Here is a 21,796-nt window from a genome sequence, read left to right as displayed (position 1 = left end):
TTCTAAGCAGACACTCATTTGAGGATCTAAGGTTATGATTTGGAATATAAAATGTCAGACACTCCGATATATAAAATGGAGCGAGATTATTTAAGGCTTTATAAACCATAAGCAGAATTTTAAAGTCAATTCTGAATGACACAGGTAATCAGTGTAGTGACATCAAAACTTGAAAAATGTGTTCGGATTTTCTTTTCCTAGTTAAGATTCTAGCAGCTGCATTCTGCACTCGTTGCAATTAATTTATGTCTTTTTTGGGTAGTCCTGAGAGGAGTGCGTTACAGTAATCTAGTCGACTGAAAACAAAAGCGTGAACTAATTTCTCAGCATCTTTCAATGATATAAGAGGTCTAACTTTTGCTAGGTTTCTTAAGTGAAAAAATGCTGTCCTAGTGGTCTGATGAATATGCGATTTAAAATTCAGGTCACAGTCAACAGGTACCCCTAAGCTTTTTACCTCTGTCTTGACTTTTAATCCCAATGCATTGAGTTTATTTCTGATAACCTCATTGTATCCATTATTGCCAATCACTAAAATTTCAGTTTTCTCTTTATTTAGCTTGAGAAAAATTACTATTCATCCATTCAGAAATACAAGTAAGACATTGTGTTAGTGAATCAAGAGAATTGGGGTCATCAGGTGCTATGATAAATACAGCTGCGTGTCATCAGCATAGCTGTGGTAGCTCACGTTGTGCCCCGAGATAATCTGACCTAACGGAAGCATGTAGATTGAGAAAAGCAGCGGACCCAGGATAGAGCCTTGTGGAACACCATATTGGATATCATGTGTCTTTGAGTTGTAATTACCACAACTAACAAAGAATTTTCTCCCTGCCATGTAGGATTAAAACCAATTTAAGACACTGCCAGAGAGGCCCACCCATTGACTAAGGTGATTTATAAGAATATTGTGATTAATTGTGTCAAATGCGGCACTCAGATCTAAGAGGATGAGAACAGATAAATGGCCTCTGTCTGCATTTACCCGCAAGTCATTTACTACTTTAACGAGTGCAGTTTCTGTGCTGTGATTTGTTCTAAAACCTGACTGAAATTTATCAAGAATAGCATGTTTATTGAGGTGGTCTGATGACTGCGACTCTTCAGTTCCACCCGGGGGGGTAAACGTTAACACTACACAAGATTGACTGTTATACCTGCCTTGCACTCTCCACCTTGCACTTTTTAACTTGCACTGTGTTTTTATCACTGTTTAATTAATATTGTTTTTATCAATATGCTGCTGCTAGAGTATGTGAATTTCCCCTTGGGGATTAATACAGTATCTATCTATCTATCTATCTATCTATCTATCTATCTATCTATCTATCTATCTATCTATCTATCTATCTATCTATCTATCTATCTATCTATCTATCTATCTATCTATCTATCTATCTATCTATCTATCTATCTATCTATCTATCTAGATAAGCAGCAAGCCAGCAGTTGATCGAGCAAGGTGGAGGTTAAAAAAAAATATATATATTTGTTTCCCATTGTATTACCATTTAAGAGGGGGTTTCGGATGAGTGACTGCATCTCCTTGGGGTGCGTTTAGCCCCCTCTTCACAATGTGAGTGGCAGAGATGCGAAGTGGCTGGCGTGTAGCACAGGCCGGGGAAGTTGGCGAGTGAAGTGACCGGGGGGAACCCCTAGGAATATAATATAATACTGAAGTCTGTGTGACCAGCCCCTCTGAGCAATCTGATTGGTCAGTTTCGCTTTAATATGATTGGTCAGTTCATCAGTGGAAGTCCAAGTGTGAGATGCATTAGAAGTAGTAAAGGCACATGCTGAGAGCGGCTTTCTTTTCAGTCACAGTCACAGTAAAGCAAATACTTTCTTATTCTACATAAATGTTATTTATTTTTAGCTTTTCTGCAACTACACCATGTCATTCCACCTCTTTGCAGTACATTTTCTGATTACCCACACACCCTGACAGAACTCCTTCCAATGTCAGCAGATCTGATTGGCTCAACCTTTCTAACATAGGATGCATGAACTGTACAAACATAACATGCAGACCAGGGTTTCAAACCCAAAATTCTTGACCAGTGAAATGGCTGACCCTTGATATTAGCTCACATTAAAACAATGTCTTCATTTCATCTTGAAGTTGTCTAGAGCATTACCTGGAGAAGATGCCAACTTTTTGCATGAGAGGTTATTTGGGTCACTTCCTTGGGACTACAAGGTGTTTTCAAAGGACAGGAGTTGAAGTTCTGGAACTTGAAGTCAGGATGGGGGAGTTGCAGTCATGTCCCAGGGTCTCTTTAAAAGGTTGGGGCAAGTTAGAGAAGCAATGGCACCTAGAATCACCAAGGGGGCTTTTGAGTTGCAGTCCTCTGAACAATCTTTGGATAACATAGCAGTGCTTCTTGGGAGGTAGAGTTGAATACCCCAGGGTATCCTTTGAAAGGGTCTCCTCTCCTCCTGAATGAGGTTGCAGAGATAGATAGATAGATAGATAGATAGATAGTAGATAGATAGTAGATAGATAGATAGATAGATAGATAGATAGATAGATAGATAGATAGATAGATAGATAGATAGATAGATAGATAGATAGATAGATAGATAGATAGATAGATAGATAGATAGATAGATAGATAGATAGATAGATAGATACTTTATTAATCCCAATGGGAAATTCACATTCTTCAGCAGCAGCATACTGATACAATAAATAATATTAAATTAAAGAATGATAATAATGCAGGTGAAAAACAGACAATAACTATGTATAATGTTAAATGTTAACGTTTAAATCCCCCCCCCCCCCCCCCCCCCCCCCCCCGGATGGAATTAAAGAGTCGCATAGTTTGGGGGAGGGACGATCTCCTCAATCTGTCAGTGGAGCAGGACATTGACAGCAGTCTGTCACTGAAGCTGCTCTTCTGTCTGGAGATGATACTATTTAGTGGATGCAGTGGATTCTCCATAATTGATAGGAGCCTGCTGAGCGCCCTTCTCTCTGCCACAGATGTTAAACTGTCCAGCTCCATGCCAACAATAGAGCCTGCCTTCCTCACCAGTTTGTCCAGGCGTGAGGCGTATTTCCTCTTAATGCTGCCTCCCCAGCACACCACCGCGTAGAAGAGGGCGCTCGCCACAACTGTCTGATAGAACATCTGCAGCATCTTATTGCAGATGTTGAAGGACGCCAGCCTTCTAAGGTAGTATAACCGGCTCTGTCCTTTCTTGCACAGCGCATCAGTATTGGCAGTCCAGTCTAATTTATCATCCAGCTGCACTCCCAGGTATTTATAGGTCTGCACCATCTGCACACAGTCACCTTTGATGATCACTGGGTCTATGAGGGGTCTGGGCCTCTTAAAATCCACCACCAGCTCCTTGGTTTTGCTGGTGTTCAGGTGTAGGTGGTTTGAGTCGCACCATTTAACAAAGTCATTGATTAGGTCCCTGTACTCCTCCTCCAGCCCATTCCTGATGCAGCCCACGATAGCAGTGTCATCAGCGAACTTTTGCACATGGCAGGACTCCGAGTTGAATTGGAAGTCCGATGTATATAGGCTGAACAGGACAGGAGAAAGTACAGTCCCCTGTGGCGCTCCTGTGTTGCTGACCACAATGTCAGACGTGCAGTTCCCAAGACGCACATACTGAGGTCTGTCTTTAAGATAGTCATGGGAGGGGCACAGGTAGTGTCTCAACAAAAAAGGAGGTGTTGGAGGATTTGGCTGAATTATAGGTGAGAGAAGGAGGTGAAAGGAAGGTAGGTGCAGAACTTTATTGGGCAGCCATGTCCTTGAGTGGCTTAATGTTTGTGTTATTTCATTTTTGCATGTACCTGAAACCCTTTTTGCCAAGCAATAAATGTTTTAATTTTTTTTTTTTGCATATTTGTGACACCTATTGTATGTCCCACTAATGGTCACAGTTGTATTATATTATATATACTAGGGGACTTCACCCCCTGCTCACTTCGCTCGCCAACCCACCTGGCCTGCGCTACATGCCAGCAACTTTGCATCTGTGCCGCACGCATATGTGGATTTCACTTTCATGAAACAGCAAATATTTTAATTCTCTTAGATACGCCTCTTCATTGGTAAGAAACACTACTTTTCCCTGATGGCAACATGAATTAGATGATCTACAAGTCTTCAACTTAAACTTTAAATCTGAACAATATCTACGTACTTCTGTCATATCACCTATGTCCATATATTCGATCTCTTTTCGCTGTTCAGTTATTTCACCGCGTAATAATTTCCATTTGTTAGCACTAATGCGAACTTTACTAGCATTTTTTTGAGACTTTCGAATTTTAGTATTTTCATTATCTCTAACCTCTTCTGTATGTGCATCGTGCCAAAGTTTTTGAATTCTTTACGATATTCTACTTTGTCATCTGCTATTTATCTTTTCTTCCGACCCCAGGCCTAGTTAAATCTCTTGGCACAAAGTCTCATCTCGCGGGACATGAAAGTATCTCTCTGAAAAAGTCACGTCTCATCCCAGGATTTTTTTATATAATAGAGAGATATATTATATTATATTATATTATATTATATTATATTATATTATATTATATTATATTATATTATATTATATTATATCAAAACATAACATATACGTTTGAATCATACATTTAGTCACAATTAATGACTGGGACTAACAAGTTCAGAAAATAGGTTTTGTTTTGTCCACCTCTATTTTTGCACATGTGACATACACACACTTAATAAGTCAATCAGCCTCTTATGTCACTCTTGTTCATTTTGTAAAATTGCTCTCTGTGAAAGATATGTAATGAAATGTGATCAGTCAGCGCTTGACTGATTGATGTTCTTGGCACTATTGTGGCTATCTTGTCTCCTAACTGCTTCCGATAGGGTCTGTCTGTTTTCTCACAAGAAGATTGAGTGTTGTAATAATTCCATTATTTCTTTCTATTAAGACGTGCTGCTGGAAGTGTTTTTTTTTTTTCTGTCAGGAAACCAGAAACTGAACACATGGCCCAGTTTAGTGAGTCTGAAGATCCAGGACAGAAAGAGCAGAATTCCCTAATACAGCAGATAATCAGAATGTTGACTGCACAAGACTCACATGCAAACAGTAATGCTGGACATTTATAAGAACAGCCTTGACTTGTGGGTCAGGTGGGGGGCTCGATCATTAGCCAGGGGCTCCCTTTGTCCATCCTGCATGTGGAAGGTAGATTCATTTTCTGTATTCTACCCACCTTCATGACATTTTGCACTGCCTCTTCAACTTTGACTTTAAGTTCTTACCATTTAAGCACTAATGAGGAATCTCCATTCAGATAAGCTGATAGGTAAAGATGCAGAAATTGATTTTATTTGTTAACACCAGGCCATTTTGCAATTCAGTCAGCATAATGTCAACTGCCATAATGCTCTCTTGTAACATTGACTAGAATTCACTTCATTGTGTTTGTTTATGAAGAATCAGAGTAATGTTATTTGTTCAGTTGTGACTTAAATATTCACCTCCAAACTATGTAGCCACAATACTTCTGTCATTTTCACCCTCAATCAGGGTTAGTAATTCATATTTCAGGCTTTAGTCACTCATCCTTAAAGTTCCATGGCCACTAGACAATACATCACCTTTCATTGCCATTGGGTACATATACTGTCTAGGCTAATTCCAGGGCTACAGGGGTTGAATAATGAGAAAAGATTAAAAGAGCTGAGCCTTTACAGTTTAAGTAAAAGAAGATTAAGAGGAGACCTGATTGAAGTGTTTAAAATTATGAAGGGAATTAGTCCAGTGGATTGAGACTGTTATTTTAAAATGAGTTCATCAAGAACATGGGGACACAGTTTCATGCAAACATAAGGAAGTTTTTCTTTTCTTTACAGAAAGAATAAGCTACCAAGTAGTGTGGTAGACAGTAAGACGTTGGGGACTTTCAAAACTCGACTTGATGTTTTTTTAGAAGAAATAAGTGGATAGGACTGGCGAGCTTTGTTGGGCTGAATGGCCTGTTCTCGTCTCGATTGTTCTAATGTTCTACTGCATGTGAGTCTGATTTAATGTTCTAGGCACCCAGTGTTGTTCCAGGACCTCCTTGACTTCCCTGTGGAGAGAAGGGATCCTTCTTCAGCGTCATATTGCAATCAGGTGTAACGACACTTCATCATTTATAAGCAAGATTTCCAAACTGTGCACGGAGAACAGGGTTTTGGGTTGGGGGTATCAGGGGTCAGTATTATAGTAGTGATTTCTGGTAAGGAACCAGTCAGATTAGTTGCTAGGGGCATCTCTCCTTAACAACAACAACAACATTTATTTATATGTCACATTTTCATACAAATGATGTAGCTCAAAGTGCTTTATAAGTTGAAGAAAGAAATGTTTATAAAAATAAGATTAGGCAATACTAAGTAACAAAGAATAAAGTCTGATGGCCAGGAGGACAGAAAAAAACATAAAAAAAAAACTCCAGAGGGCTGGAGAAAAAAAAAAAAAAATCTGCAGGGGTTCCGAGGCCACGAGACCACCCAGCCTCCACTGGGCATTCTACCTAACCTCAAAGATCTCAATCAGTCCTCATGGTTTTCAGGCTTCACGTGGAAGAATTAGACAATGCTGGTCATGTGGACCTCTGGCCTTCAATCCATCAATGCAGGGACTGGATGGTGCCCTGATCAGGTGGTGGTGGCACTGATTTCCACCACAGAGAACCAGTAAAAGAACAGCAGAAAAAGTAGGGGTATTTAATATTTAGTTTGAGAAAATTACTACTTATCCACTCAGAAACACAAGTAAGACATTGGGTCAGTGAACTAAGAGAGTCGGGGTCATCAGGCGCTATTGATAAATACAGTTGTGTGTCATCAGTATAGCTGTGGTAGCTAACATTATGCTTTGAGATAATCTGACCTAATGGAAGCATGGGGATTAAAAATAGCAGCGTACCCAGGATAGAGCCTTGTGGAACACCATATAGAGTATCTTGGGTCTTTGAAGTATAATTACCACAACTAACAAAGAATTTTCTACCTGCCAGGTAGGACTTAAACCAATTTAAGACACTGCCAGAGATGCCCACCCATTGACTAAGGTGATTTCTAAGAATATTGTGATCAATGGTGTCAAATGCGGCACTCAGATCTAAGAGGGTGAGAACAGATAAAAGGCCTTTTTGTCTGCATTATCACACAAGTCATTTATTACTTTAACGAGTGCAGTTTCTGTGCTATGATTTGTTCTGAAATCCGACTGAAACTTGTCAAGAATAGCATGTTTATTGAGGTGGTCATTTAGCTGAATATTGACTGCCTTTTCTAGGATTTTACTTAAGAAAGGCAGGTTAGAAATTGGTCTAAAATTGTCAAAAACAGAGGAGTCGAGATTATTTTTCTTGAACAGAGGTTTAACTACAGCAGTCTTAAAACAGTCTGGAAAGACCCCCGTATCTAATGATGATTATACTATGTGAAGTACACTATCAATTAGCACGCCCGATACTATTTGAAAAAACTTGCTGGTATTGGGTCAAGGGCGCAGGCGGAGGTCATCAGTTGAGAAATTATTCTAAATATATTGGGTAAATCTATCCTTGTGAAAGAATTTAATTAGCTTAGAATGGAATACCGGGATTTAATAGGATTGGTATTGGGGGATGTACTATGTTATTTCTAATATCATTAATTTTGTGATTAAAAATATAGCAAAAGCCTCACAAGTTTCACTAGAAGTTTTTTGGAGTCATTCCATTGAGTGACCTGGGTTTAACAAACCATCAATACTAGAAAATAAAACTCTCGGATTACTAGCATTGTTATTTATAATTTTTAACGTGCTTTGAGATGTGCTATACTGAATTACACCTTTCATACCCCTGCATACTGGTGCTTACTTCCAAAACTAGCTCTCATAGGAACCTAGTTTTGGAGGTAAAGCCTATTTCAGAGATTGGAGGAGCCTTGCAACCACAAAAAAAAAGAATGTTAGAGACATAATATTTTGGCTGCATATCCTTAGTCAGGTGTCTGATGAAGTCAACATGCCTGAAATGTTGGTTTTTTTTAACCAGGGGGATCTTAAACTTTGTGATTTGAGGAGCCAAATAAGAAAGTGGTACCATACTGAGACCCAAGAAGTGATTATTACCATAACTAGTCATTAAGCCTGTTACAATAACGGGCACTAGAACCGTAGTGCATAAATAAACATTAGTAGGTACAGTCTATATTAAATGACAAGGGACCTTGACCTCATGCTTTTTGTTGGTCGTTTTTTTCTTTGTCTTTCAGCCTTTCTTTTGTTGATGTTTACTTGCTGAGCTGACCGTTCTTCATGTGCTGCCGCCATGTATTGTGTGTCTTTAATTTTCTGTGACAGTAATACTGTCTTGTACATCTGCTGGCTTGTACATCCGTAATATACCTTTAATTTTCTCTGGCGGTAATACAGGCGTGCGCGTTGGTAATATGCCTTTCAACTCCTCTGACAGTAATACTGGCTTGTATGTGGCTGTAATATGAGTCACTGTATTGTGTACCTTTAATTTCCTCTCACAGTAGTACTGGTTTGTATTTCCGTAAAACGCCTATAACTTTCTCTAACAGTAATATTGCGCATTGCACCGTGCCCCGCGCATGCACACTTCACCAGAAGACACCCACACACGGACACCTGGACGCAGACAGGGATTTTATTAAAGAGGATGACAGCAGAGTCTAACATAGGCAAGTGACAATGGGCACACAATACAAAACAGTAAATGTTTTTGTTTCCATTTCAGCATATTTCTAAAAAGAGAAAAGTGGAAAGCAAACCTATTATTTATAAAACAGCAATGATCATTAAAAACAGGAAACAATTTGTAACCCTTAAGAACCACTGCCATTACCCTTAATTTGACCTCCTCGGCCTTAATTTGGGTTAGGAGGTCATCAGAGAGACATCCTGCAGGCCACACTGTCTGGACTGTTACATTACAGCCTTTGCTGGGGTCCCCATTGTAGACATATAGAAATGTCTTGTTGAGTACCCTTGTACTGGGTTCATTATGAAAAGGTCTATCTATCGATAGCGCTTTGAGTACTGAGAAAAGCGCTATATAAATGTAATGAATTATCTATCTATCTATCTATCTATCTATCTATCTATCTATCTATCTATCTATCTATCTATCTATCTATCTATCTATCTATCTATCTATCTATCTATCTATCTATCTATCTATCTATCTATCTATCTATCTATCTATCTATCTATCTCAAAAATCTTGAGAAAAAATGCAAATTGCAGCCCAACTTGAGACAAGAATGCAAAACTGACCAATATTACAATGTGTAATGTGTGTGGAAAGGTTCAGACATCAATAAAGGTAGAGGCTTCATGGTGGAAATAGAGAAAGGAACCATGGTGACAAGTTGTACTTGCACTTTGTAGGACTCCATTTTCTCATCCCTGTCCTCCTCCTGCTTTGTTTTTGAACGTTCCTTCATTTTATGCATTTGCAGCTAATTCTTCCTTTCAATTGCATATCTGGTTGACACCTACAGATTACACATATACAAATTACACTAACAGTGGTGGAAATAAGTGATAAGTCTGCCATCGTTTTTCTTATTAAGCATATTTCCAAAGCAGCTATGCACATGAAATTTTGACCAGACATCGGTATTAACTCAATCAGTGAAAGATGTAACCTTACAATTCATTAGAAAACTCTTTGCAATAAAATAGAATGACACAAGAAAAAAATGATTGAACGTGCAAAGTGAAATTTATTTAATGCCTGGTGGAAAAGTCCTTTGTTTGCAATAGTAGCTTCAAGATACGTCCTGTACAAAGAAACAGGTCTCTTACAGAGTTCAGGAAGAATTTCGTCCCATTCTTCTATACAAATCTTGAAGATTCTGCGGTTTCTAATGGTGAATCTCGATCTTCAGTTCCTTCCACAAATGTTCTATTAGATCTAAGTCTAGTTGTAGGTGTGAAACAACGTATGCCTACAGCAGTTACTTATGTGTGTCCAGTCCTTGACGTCTCACATTAATCCACCCTGTTGTTTTGTAAAACAAACTTTTATTTTCCATGTTATATAGTTCCACATTTATAAATTAAACTCAAGACGGACATAGAAAGAAAACTGTGTGTTTCCACAGTCTTATCAATTGCCAAAAGTTTAAAAACTTCCTCATTCCCAATAACATTTGCAACCAGGCACCCCTTCTTGAAGAAACAATAGCCCATTATAACAAAATTATTATCTATCTCTATTCTTAACACATAAACTTATCTTGAACTATTAAATTCAATTGAACACATCTTCAAATCAACTAAACATAAAAATGTTAATACAAAGCTTGGCTCACACACTAGTGATTGACTTAGCCATTCTAACCCCTTTATTGTCTTCCTTTGGAACCAACTGAGAGTCTCGTTTGTGGTATTTTTAGGATCATTGTCCTACTGGAGGCTGTAAGGTCCATGTGCATCTCATTTGCATCATCCTGATGTATAGCAACTAACTCTTCTCAAGGATCTGAGAAGATTCTCAAGAGTCTCAAGTACATGGCTCCATTCATCTTTCCTTTAATAATGTGGAGACCATGAGAAGAGAAATGACTCCATACATGATGCTTTTATCTCCAAACATCACTGTAGGTAAGGTATTTTTAAAGTCATATGTGAAGCCATTTCATCTCCAAACAAGGAACTTTGAATTGTTGCATAAAGGTTTTATTTTTGTCTCATCTGACCACACTACATTTTTACAGTAATCTACAGGCTTCTGAAAATGTTTTGCTGCAAGCCTTTTCTTCAAGCCTTCTGAGTAAACAACATGAAAACACCGTGTCTGGAGAGAGCATTTACTGTCGTTGTCTCTGTCAGAACCATTCTTACTGCTTCCAGGTCTTTCATCAACTCTTTTCAAGTGGTGGTCCACAGCTTGTGGGCTGCTCTTCTGACTGCCTGGTTGGAAACCTCACAAGGTGCTCTTGTCTGTAGACAGTTGATAGTGAAGTGATGTTCCTTCTACTTGTGGAGTAAAGCCCCAGTGGGGTTTATAGGAACATTTAGGAATTGTGAAGTTTGTCAGTCACCAGGGGCCATTGCCTACGTTGCTGAACAATTTTGTTGAGAAGGTCTTGGGAGAGCTCTTTTCTTCTACCCATCGCAACATGTTCCTTGTGTGAAAAGCCTGGCAACAAATGTTTTTTTAACTTGCATTCAGAGGTGGGTAACCCTTTTTCAAAAAAGTGGAAGTACTAGCCAACTGACATGCTTTAACCCAGATGATCCTTAGGAACTCAGGTAAGAGAACTTATTAGTGGGACCACCTGATTTAGTTCTTCTTATCACTGTCACTCCATACATTCCACTTTATTGTACATTTTAACGGATTGGAATGTTACACTTTCTTTAGCTGATTTGGTTTATTGAGTTAATACTAATATCTGATCTAAATGTATGTGCATTGCTGCATTGGAGATATGTCTAATGGGAAAATGCTGACATGTCGATTACTTATTTCCCTCACTGTATGTTGACAGTTTTAGATAAATGACAAAAACAAGCAACAAAAGTCAATAGAACATGTGACGGTCAATTTGATTTAATACTTCTGGGATGCGTCTGACAGATGGCACCACTAGTGCGACTCCTAATGCTATGCTGTTATTTATTTGATCACTCTTACCAAGTGAGTCCTTCTTCATATCGTTCCTTTGATATGCATTCCCTTTCTTAGGTTTCTGCTTCATTTTTACCCATAGTGAAAATGACATTTTTACATGTGAACACAATTTGCTTAAATCCCCATGAAGATAATGAAACCCCTTTAGAGACACAGTCTGATTTCATTTTCCATTGTCTCCTACAGCTTGCCTCCATTAGGTCGAGGATCAGTGAGCCACTTACATCCAATGCAGACAGTTTTATTGCCAAAAACTTCTCGTCAGCTAATGCAATGAATTCCCTGGGTGAATGGAATCAATTCAGCCAAAATACAGAAATGCGCTCTAATGTGCTCTTCACCACCTGAGCCCTGAGCTCCACTCATTCTGGAAAATGTCTCTGAAAATGGCCTCTATAGGCACGCCTACTCCATTTGCTGAGTAGGGATCAATTAATGTCCCCCTTCATTTCTCTTGCCCTGCACTCCTTTGTGCTCCCTTTTGTCTCTGTTAATATTTCATCAAGTTCAACCTCAGGTTTTCATTTTTGTGTACAACGCGTTGAACCTTCACCAGTCTAGTATGTCAGGAATGTGGATGCCATTGGGACCACCGATGAGAGATGAGGCCAGCCTGCTCCATTAGCCTCCAAGTACTTGAGGCCAGTTGAAGTTAGTGGGCAGTTTGTCCAGTGGTCACTAAAATATTTGAGGTATGTGTCATAAAATATTAAATATAGCAATTTACATAAAAAGCTGTTTCCATAAAACACCTTTCATAATGGACACAGTGTGCATGTCATGAAACACCCTTCACACACCAGTGTGCTGTGTTATACTAAATCTCAAACAAGTGAAACGACTCCCCATAAGCTGACAGGGCCCAGCTATTTCAATATGATTTCTGTTTTTCCAGGATTTACACATGAACACTTTTTCTTTTTCCTTCTCAATTGACACTCAGTCTAATTTTCATTCCATTTACTTCATGTTACTTTCTCCTTATGTTGTGCCTGTTGGTTGCACATGCAAGTAAGGATTTCATTGTACTCTGAACACTTACTACTACTACTGCTCCATTTACAGTAAATAGGTTCCTCATCAAGAACACAGAGGCACGTCTGGGATTTGATTAAAATTAAATTTCTAGTAAATTTCAAATATTTCTCAAAATTTTCCTGGAAAAGCATAGAACAAAGTTCAAATTACAAAACAGCAAAGTTGAAAGTAGCACCTTCTGCCTTTATTACTGGGCGCTTAAGGAGCCATAAGAACCTGAGTAAGTTTAATGTAACCCAGTAGCCAACTGACACTTTGGCACCATCTAGTGGTTATCAAAAGATAAGACAATTCAACTTTGTCAATTTCCTCTGTTCGTCAGCTGCAGTTACACTTAGTGCCTAGGCTACTGCAGTGCTGGTCAATCCTCTGAGGGGTGCCATGTATGAAAGTTAAGGGGTGCTGGCTCTGGGGTCAAAGGGTCGTAAAAGTTTGTGTTTCTGAAGGCACATGCGCTCCGGACAACAAAGGTGGAGGTGGACCCCATGTCAAAAATACAATGATAATGAGTTTATGAAAGTAAAAATGTGCATGCCCTGACTCCATAAAAGTCCTTGGTATATTCATGAAGGGGCGCTGTTTGTGCTATTGAAGGGGTGCACTTTCCAGACACCGAGGAGTACGCATTCAAATCATCAAAGTTTAATGATAACTGACTACCCACAGTGATGTCCATCTACCCTGCCTAGAGCTCCAAATGGGCTTCAATCAGCAATTATAGTTCCAAAAGAGTGTAGTAGCAGACCTCAATACCTATGATGTCTTTCACATAATGTGCACAATATCATTCACGTAATGCCCACAACATCAGTCACGAACATCACATGTATTGCTCCAGTCAGATTCATCTTCTTTGTTCAGTTCAGTATTTTATAGGTTTTATAAGGTTTATATGGCCATTACTGTCAAGTGTACAGAGTATAGTGAAATTTTTACTTTAAAATTGTATTGTCTCCGGCTGACTCGAAGTGACAGATTTTAGAGAAACGATAAGGAGAGGAGACTAATTAGAGTTTGTGGCATGTTTGTTTACTGGAATTCAAGCCACCATTTTGTCGAGCCAAAAACACTAATCAAAAATCAGAGATAAACCACAAAGAAACTTTCTTCAAAAGTGCAGTTTTATCATCATTTTTGATAATTCACAAGTATCCACGTCAACCTTTAAGTGGTCACACCGATGGCAGGGAATTATGGATAACATCGCTAAGGTAACAACCAATGAAAATGGCAAGAAATGGCAGTGGCAACAGGGACACAAAATGATTTTGCAGCAAAACTATCCATCCATCCATCCATTTACCAACACGCTGAATCCGAACACAGGGTCACGGGGGTCTGCTGGAGCCAATCCCAGCCAACACAGGGCACAAGGCAGGAAACAATCCTGGGCAGGGTGCCAACCCACCGCAGGACACACACAAACACACCCACACACCAAGCACACACTAGGGCCAATTTAGAATCGCCAATCCACCTAACCTGCACGTCTTTGGACTGTGGGAGGAAACCGGAGCGCCCGGAGGAAACCCACGCAGACACGGGGAGAACATGCAAACTCCACGCAGGGAGGACCTGGGAAGCGAACCCGGGTCCCCAGGTCTCCCAACTGTGAGGCAGCAGTGCTACCCACTGCACCACCTGTAGCAAAACTATCCAAAATTAATTACTTGGTTATTAAAACCCATGCATATAGTGTCACAAAACCTTCAGGAGAGCACATTTAATAATAATAATAATTACTAAATTACTACTATTACTGCTATTAATAATAATAATAAAGAAAAACATCAATCATAACATGCATGAGAGGTTCAAGTCTTCTTTATTATGATTTCACTCTCTTTTACAACTTTTCTAAATGGCTCCCGAGACACTAAAAATATTTAATACATCACTTTTTTTTTCATTTTTGATACCCAGAAATCCAATGGTCACATTTATTTATTGTTTTTTATGTGTTTTTACTTATGTTTGTTCTTTTTTGTATTTTCTCACTGCACCATCTTGCAATTATTATGAGCACCACCATTTTGCGCCTTTTTTCTTGATGATTGCTATGCCGTTGTCAGTTAAGGTCACCCAGAAGTGTGCTGCGTGTGACATGACCGGCTCAAAGGTATAAAGGTGAGTGTTGTACACGTTCTCGTTGTGCAAGTTTGGATTCAACTAAAAAGTCTCAGCATTCTGTTTGTTCGTTCAAAGGCTGTTTGGTTTTGAAATCATTTCCGTCCCTGACTATGAATTACGTTTGTCATTTTTGGCCTGGTTCTGTGCATTATTTTGGCTTTCGATCTTTTTGCTCCAATCTTTCGCTGTGATTTTTTTTGTCTTATGTCCTGAGCTTAAGTCTATTAGATTTCTACTCTCCTGGTCGGCTGGCCCTCCTGACTTCAATCTGCCTCCTGATTCCTTTATTAAAAGCAGCTTCCACCCTGTGTAGTCTCCTGCAAATCATTTCAACTTTTGCTTGTAAATTTTTGTTTAATATATTTTTTATGACAACATTGTTTTGAGTGTACCTCTCTAATTTACAGTTAGGTATGATTTTAACGATATGCAGCTTCTCGGTTCACAAGAGGTTAGCCAGCAGTGGCTGCCTTTGGGTGCAGTGCATTCAACAAAGGACTATCTTTAAAGCATCTGTTTTACAGTTTATTTAGCTTCTTTATCAGATCTGTATTTATAATTTGCATTTATGTCAGATAACTTTTTAAGATTTTGAATGTATTGGTTCAGTTTGAATGAATTACAGAAAAGAGTGAAAATTAATGAAACAGATGTCAGCTCAACATACAGTACACAAGTAAAGGTACTCCAGATTCGCTTTTGCTTCAAAGTCATCATTCAGCATTTCCTCCTTTTGTCTCACACTGTCAATACGTGTGAGATGTCATTCATGCAGAGATGGAAGTTTAAACCCAAAGATAACACATCACTCAATCTCCTCTTTATGCACTTGTCCTGGCAAAGCTTACAAAGTCAGCACACTATGTAGGCCTGTCCAGACTTCTCTCAGCAGCAGCATTTACTTCTCTAGGACAATGTGCAGGTCGGACACCCTGGGGCAGCTCCTCTCAGTCAGGAGTAATGACTGTGCAGCTTACTTCGTCGTACAGTTGTATGATTTTTTTAAACATATACAGTGTAAATGTAGACCCCTAAAATTCAACCTTTCTGAAAACATGTTTTCATTTTGTCATTTGGGGTATTAAGTCCTCAGTCACGGTCCTGGAGGGCCACAGTAGCTGCAGCTTTTCCTTCCACCCAGTTTTTTTAAATAGAACTTGATCCTTGCTGATAATGAAACTTGGTATTTAACAATTTGGCTTGTTAGTGCGTTCATTCATCCAAGAGAAATTGTAATTGCACTATGGAGTTTCCTTCTCTGATGTCTTTTGTGGACTTAAACTTAACTCTCCGTCCAATTCCCCTCTCCTTTACTTCTTAACATATTTTAACACAAACACTTCATGATACATATGCACAGGTTGAAAAGGAAGCATGTTAGCTGGTGAGCAGCTGGTTTACTTGTTACAAGTAAAACCTAAATACATTTGCTAAAAACTAAAACAGGCAATTAAGGGTTCAGAATTATAACAGGCAAGATAATTAAAATCCAGCCCAAAAAATGCATTTATTCAGTAGTAAATAAATGGGTTCTAATTAACCCTTACATACTGTTTGACCCGTTTTGACATTTAACTGCAATAAAAATACCCGAAATGTCATTAATTTTGGCCTGAAATGTAATGACTTTTCCTAAAGCAGGGGTGCCCAATTCCAGCCCTAGAGGGCCCAGTGGCTGCAGGTTTTCATTCTAACCCTTTTCTTAATTGGTAATCTGTTTTTGGTACTATACATCCATCCATTATCCAACCCACTATATCCTAACTACAGGGTCACGGGGGTCTGCTGGAGCCAATCCCAGCCAACACAGGGCGCAAGGCAAGAAACAAACCCTGGACAGGGTGCCAGCCCACCGCAGGGCACACACACACACTCACACACCAAGCACACACCAGGGACAATTTAGAATCGCCAGTACACCTAACCTGCATGTCTTTGGACTGTTGGAGGAAACCGGAGTATGGTGAGGAAACCCACGCAGACACAGGGAGAACATGCAAACTCCACGCAGGGAGGACCCAGGAAGCAAAACCAGGTCTCCTAACTGTGTGGCAGAAGCACTACCACTGTGCCACCGTGCCGCCCCCAAAATTTAGTGAAACAATACATTTAAAAGTGTGGTTGGAAAAGGAAAACCTTTTAACCCATTGCAGCATGTGTTTACCTCAGTGGACACAGCCCTACCAACAGGTACCTTTACCCTAATGGTGGGAGCTCCAGAATGGATCAAGCATGAAAATCAAGTGTACATCCAAAATGTATTTAACCATCAAAATGAAGGAGAACCGCAACAAGTGGATACCAGAATCAAACACAACATCTCAAACAACTCCAAAAAGTACAGTCTGATTATCAGAATCAATACAAAATAATTTGGAAGTTAGCGTCAGTGGGCTTTGCGCCCTAGGAACCAAGCTACCTGTTACTCTCTAACATTTTCTTTCTGATCATAAAATAGGTCATTATGATAGTAACTGACGAGACGAAGTCATAATTAATTGCAGAATTACGTTATTTGAGGGTTATCTCAAGTGCCTCTTTCTCTTGCACAATTTGACTCAAAAACTACTCAGTACATCATCATCTCATAACAGGCTTCAGTTTGGTATTTTTCCGTCCAGTAATTTTAGCTCTAGACCGTCCTCAAGACACTGTGACATACACAGGCAGACATACACCCATCATTGAGATATCAATGTTTGTGGTATCAGAGGACCCTAAAACGTCGAGATCCATCGAAAACCGGAGATTGAAATTTCTTGACGACTCTAAAGCGTTCACTCCCCCAATAAACGATAGGTTAACAGGGGATGTGGGGGGTATGGGGCGCAAAGCAAAAAATGTATAAAAACGCAGAAAAATTAATTGAAATTAATTGAAACATTGGAGAATCCATATTACTAACCAAAGGTTGTAAACCGGATATGGACGCAGGGCGCATCGAGGCGCACGCGCACTGCCGCACTGCAACGAGTCCGCCACAGAGAAAACAAAAACGAGAGGATTCAGTGCATATGTGAATCACATTACAGTATTACAGCACGACATCCCCAGACGTCCAAACTACACAGCATATTTGAATCACACATCGAAGCGCACACGCACTGCCGCACTGCAACGAGCCCGCACAGATAACGCGCTTCTGAAGCACCAGAGGCAAAGGAGTCACGGCTCAAGAACGAAACAGCTCAACTAACAGAAATATAAATCTGAGCCCATTGCTAACGACACAGCCACAGAAAAAACAGAAACGAGAGGATTCAGTGCATATTTCAATCGCATTACAGTATTGCAGTATGGAATCCACAAAGGTCCAGACTACACAGCATATTGGAATCACATTACAGTGTTACAGTTCGGCGTTCATGTGATGTTAAAGTTAAGGTTGTAAATACTCCATACCAAGGAAAACTCATTCAAGGACAAGACACCATCTTTACTACAAATGTTGTATATAAAGAAGTTAAGTGCGATTATAATTCCTGACAGTAAACGCCGTATAGCTAATGGAGTCACGGCTCCAAAAAGAAACAGCTCAACTGACGACACAGCCATAGAAAAACAAATATGTTTATTTAATTAAATGAACTTTCCCAGGACGCACCCACCCTCCATGATATTTCATCCCTCCAAGTATCAGAGGGAACAGAAAGTGATTGCCATTCTTGGATTTGCGATTCTTTCGAGAATGGCGAGCTTGCTGGTATGATCCTGTGTGATTACTAAGCAAATAAAAAGACCCTGTGAGCGAGTAACAGTCAATCCATTTACAAAAAAAAAAACATTTAGGGAAAGAGTCTGAATTGGAATATTTTTTTTGTTTCAATCATGACTTTGGTTTTATCCTTAAAAGATTTTGGTGATTAACAAATCTTAGTAACAACCTGAGCTTACACCATCAGAACTTTAATCATCCCCTGAAAAAAGATCTACTTTGCTCCCTGGGACTTTGTGACAGGACACTCATCACAGACATTAGGGTTAGTGGTAATGTTGATGTGTGTGTGTGTGTGTGTGTGTAGGTGGTGTCTGTGATAGACTGGCATCCTCACCCAGGCTTTTTCCTGCCTACTGCTGGAATAGTCTCTAGTTCTATATGACCATAATTTTTTTTTGCTAATGTGTTAATTTGATTCTTATTAATTAGTTACTTTCCTCTCTTATTTTATGGGATAAACTCACTTTTGCATAATAAATACCTGATAAAATCTAATCTGTATCTTGTAATTAAGGAGTTCAATTCAGGAGTTCATAAAGCTCAGCTCATTGTCGCTAACACCCACCAAGCCCGTTTGCAACTTTGGGGTGATAATTGATGACCAGCTCTCCTTCAAGGGCCATATTGCTACATCTCTCTATTATGAAATAAAATCTTGGAAGGTTGGAAGGAGACGAGACGTGATTTTCTCAGAGAGACACTTTCATGTCCCGCGAGATGAGACTTTGTGCCAAGAGATGTAACCACGCCCGGGGCCAGAAATAAAAGACAAAGAGTAGATGACAAAGTAGAACATTGTAAAGTATTCAAAAACGTTGGCGCGGTACACATGAGGAGCACGTTATAGATAATGGAAGTAGGAAAATTTGGAAGTCTCAAAAAAAGGATAGTAAAGATTGCATTAGCACAAACAAACGGAAATTATTACTCTGTGAAATAACGGAACAGCGAAAAGAGATTGAATATATTGCTTGGATTTAAACTTTAAGTCGGGGACTTGTTGATCGTCTAATTCGTGTTGCCATCAAGGGAAAAAAAAGTAGTGCTCCTTCCCAATGAAGAGGCGTATCTGCGAAAATTAAAAGATTTGTTGTTTGGTTAAAGTGAAATCTAGTGAGAGAAATCATTTCTCATTTGGGTGAATGCTATTGTCAGACACATTTCTTGCAGAGAGAAAGGAACGATATTCACTCATGGGCAGTTATACGTTGCATTGTCACGATGCCATTCCAAACACGGAATCAAAATTCAATATAATATTGGCGAAAAGGTAAAAGCGAAAAGACATCAAATATATGGACATAGGTGATATGACAGAAGTGCATGGTGCGAGATGCAGATCACGTGGCACCGCAGCAGAAGCAAGCCAGCAGCTGATCAAGCAAAGAGGAGGTTAAAAAAAAAAACTGTATTTGTTTCCCATTGTATGACCATTTAAGAGGGGGTTTCAGAGGAGTGACCGAGTCTCCTTGGGGTGCGTTCAATCCCACCTCTTCACAACGCGAGTGGCAGAGACGCAAAGTGGCTGGTGCATAGCGCATGGGGTGTGTGGTGGGAGGGGGTTGGTGAGTGAAGTGAACAGGGGGAAAAACCCCCTAGTTTTCTCTATAAAACATCCACAAGATAAGATCAGACAGTATCTGACTGTGTATGAAGCACAACTGCTGGTCCAGGTGTTGGTCTTGTCCCGTTTGGACTACTGCAACTCTCTGCTGGCAGGAATACTGACATGAGTATCCATATCCCTGCAGTTAGATAGATAGATAGATAGATAGATAGATAGATAGATAGATAGATAGATAGATAGATAGATAGATAGATAGATAGATAGATAGATAGATAGATAGATAGATAGATAGATAGATAGATACTTTATTAATCCCAATGGGAAATTCACATTCTTTAGCAGCAGCATACTGATACAATAAATAATATTAAATTAAAGAATGATAATAATGCAGGTGAAAAACAGACAATAACTATGTATAATGTTAAATGTTAACGTTTACCCCCCCGGATGGAATTAAAGAGTCGCATAGTTTGGGGGAGGAACGATCTCCTCAATCTGCCAGTGGAGCAGGACATTGACAGCAGTCTGTCGCTGAAGCTGCTCTTCTGTCTGGAGATGACATTATTTAGTGGATGCAGTGGATTCTCCATAATTGATAGGAGCCTGCTGAGCGCCCTTCGCTCTGCCACAGATGTTAAACTGTCCAGCTCCATGCCAACAATAGAGCTTGCCTTCCTCACCAGTTTGTCCAGGCGTGAGGCGTCTTTCCTCTTAATGCTGCCTCCCCAGCACACCACTGCGTAGAAGAGGGCGCTCGCCACAACTGTCTGATAGAACATCTGCAGCATCTTATTGCAGATGTTGAAGGACTCCAGCCTTCTAAGGAAGTATAACCGGCTCTGTCCTTTCTTGCACAGCGCATCAGTATTGGCAGTCCAGTCTAATTTATCATCCAGCTGCACTCCCAGATATTTATAGGTCTGCACCATCTGCACACAGTCACCTTTGATGATCACTGGGTCTATGAGGGGTCTGGGCCTCCTAAAATCCACCACCAGCTCTTTGGTTTTGCTGGTGTTCAGGTGTAGGTGGTTTGAGTCGCACCATTTAACAAAGTCATTGATTAGGTCCCTATACTCCTCCTCCAGCCCATTCCTGATGCAGCCCATGATAGCAGTGTCATCAGTTGATCTAAAATGCAGCAGCATGGCTGGTGGTCAACCATCTGAAGATGCCTCCCTGTAGTAGCGCATTTTAAATTCTAATTCATGATGCTTGCCTAGAGAGTAGTCAGTGTCATTTATATATAATGGAGACAATTGTGGGGTCCCAGGCTCCTTCTCATCCACTCAGATCTGGTATGAAGTCTCTGAGTCCGGACTCTTTTCATGTGTAGCTCCTAGCTGGTGGAATGAGCTACCACTTCCATCCGAACCGCTGACTCCCTCACTCTGTTGAAGAAGCTTTTGAAGACTCTTTTGCTTGCTGACATTGGGTTTGGTAACCTAGGAATTGTAACTAACTTTTATTTTGTTTTAAGCTCAGCATCTTGTAGTGATCAATCTTGTAACCTGTCCTGCAACACTTGTATCCTGACTAATGTTTCTCGATTATATTGACATGTTTTATAGATTGTTTTGGATAAAAGTGTCTGATAAGCAAATAAATGTAAATATATACAGAGAGCTGGATGGATGGAGGAATGGACTGAAAGAAAGAGGATGTAGAAAGTGCCTTGACT

At 39.8% G+C, this 21,796-nt stretch overlaps 1 long non-coding RNA gene across 1 annotated transcript in view; it reads left to right on the top strand.

Moving 5' to 3' along the window:
- Positions 1 to 21,796, top strand: part of LOC127527920 (uncharacterized) — a 247,273-nt gene that overhangs the window by 134,815 nt on the left and 90,662 nt on the right. The window lies entirely within an intron of this gene.

The sequence above is a fragment of the Erpetoichthys calabaricus genome, chromosome 1 (genome assembly GCF_900747795.2).
Source record: "Erpetoichthys calabaricus chromosome 1, fErpCal1.3, whole genome shotgun sequence".
NCBI lineage: Eukaryota > Metazoa > Chordata > Cladistia > Polypteriformes > Polypteridae > Erpetoichthys > Erpetoichthys calabaricus.
This window is presented reverse-complemented; position numbering and strand designations above follow the sequence as displayed.